Below are 1,750 nucleotides of genomic sequence, written 5' to 3' on the forward strand. Positions count from 1 at the left end.
TATACAGCAGCAGGCGTCAGGGTCGGGATTGAACCCACGACCTCCTGTAAACCAGGCGAGGTAGTTAACATCTCCTAGCCACCGTGCTGTTGAAGGCAAATCGCAGGAGTTTTCTCTTCTCCTCTGCATGTGTCTGGCTGTCTGCGCCTAAAGAATAAGCATGCCCGTGCCCGGTTTCTGCGCGGCCCATATCAAGATGCGGTCTCAGACGTCACGTGATTCCGCACTGCGTGGTATCGTACAGAATCTTAACGCGCGGTCTCATTGTGAACGCCGCATTCATAAAAAAAAAGCAATTGCACACAACTGTATTGCTGATAAGCAGCGATACGTTATTTCCTTGTTTCGTGGAGGGGTGAGGGCTCATCATCACCATCACGATCTATGGGCAGTTAGCCCTTGGGTGTCCACTGCACATATCGTCACGTGTTTTCCACTTTCCTCTCCGTCTTGTGCCAATCTGTTCAAGTCGTGGCCACATCTTTCTGGCACCAATCATCTCTTCACGTCGTCGTTAAACAATTCTCTGTTTGGACATCCTCTCTTTCCGGTTCCTTCCGTCTTTCCAAACAACCGCACACTTTTAATTCTCCTGTTCTTGTCCGTCATACTCCACATACACACAGTGTTGGTGTACGGTGCTTTTTCTGCAACATTTTGCCGTATTTTCTTGGATTTTCTGTTTGCACATAGTCACTTTAAGATGTTTTCTTGTTCATGTTTTTTGTTTTTTTGTTTGTTGCGGTTGCACCCGATTCAAGAGCCGAATGGCTCACAGGGCTATACCTAATAAATGAAACTTGAAACTTGAAACATGCGTACCACATAAGTGGCCGTCTCCTTCTCGGAGGGTTCAAGGAGGTTGGAGAGGAGCAATGTAATTCGTTCTAAACGATGTTTGTTACCCTTCAATTGGCGCTTGCTCCGGCAGGACATGTACTAAAATTGGAACGATACAGAGAAGATTAGCATGGCTCCTGCGCAAGGATGACACGCACATTCCTGAAGCGTTCTCTCTCTCTATATATATCTTTCTATCGTTCTCTCTCTATTCTTTCGTTTTTTTTACGATCAGTGGAAACAAGAAGATGCTCGGTGTATTCGGCACTTTGCTTCGTTCATCATTTCGTATTTTTTAAACTTAGCTTTATGTAAAACCCCCACCTATCGCTCACTCTCTCGGTCACTCTCTCGCTCACTCTCCCGCTCACTCTCTCGTTCTGCACGCAGCCCTTCTCGCAGTCCGACGGCCTCTGACGGGTAGCTCACATCAGCATGCAGAGCTCCCCGTCATCTGCCACCGAGCACACGGCCTCCTCCATCGCCCACTGCTCCTTGAAGGCCGGCACGGCGTGGGTCAGCCGCGCCACATGGCGGAACTCCAGCTGCGGGACGTGCTCTGTGCCATGAAGGAGCTGCGTCTGAAGCTGGAGGTGCCGGGGGACGGTGGCGTTCCTCCCCCACCCCTCCTCCTCCTTCCCGGAGTTGTGCTTCTCCTGCGCGCAGCCCCCTGGCCACAGTGACTCCGACAAGCTACTGAAGCTCCGAGGCTGCAGGAACGTGCCCCTGAAGAGTGCCCCGAACACAGCGCCTCTACACGTGGCTGTGTCAAGGCGCTCTACACGTGCTGTGTCAAGGCGCTCTACACGTGCTGTGTCAAGGCGCTCTACACGTGGCTGTGTCAAGGCGCTCTACACGTGCTGTGTCAAGGCGCTCTACACGTGCTGTGTCAAGGCGCTCTACACGTGCT

General features: G+C 51.7%; 1 non-coding gene across 1 annotated transcript; it reads left to right on the top strand.

Moving 5' to 3' along the window:
• The first annotated feature begins 917 nt into the window (after positions 1-917).
• On the top strand, positions 918-1,022 carry LOC144947131 (U6 spliceosomal RNA). Its single transcript, XR_013639990.1, has one exon. It is a non-coding gene; the product is annotated as a U6 spliceosomal RNA (small nuclear RNA).
• The last annotated feature ends 728 nt before the right edge of the window (positions 1,023-1,750 follow it).

The sequence above is a fragment of the Lampetra fluviatilis genome, chromosome 43 (genome assembly GCF_964198595.1).
Source record: "Lampetra fluviatilis chromosome 43, kcLamFluv1.1, whole genome shotgun sequence".
NCBI classification, from domain to species: Eukaryota; Metazoa; Chordata; class Hyperoartia; order Petromyzontiformes; family Petromyzontidae; genus Lampetra; species Lampetra fluviatilis.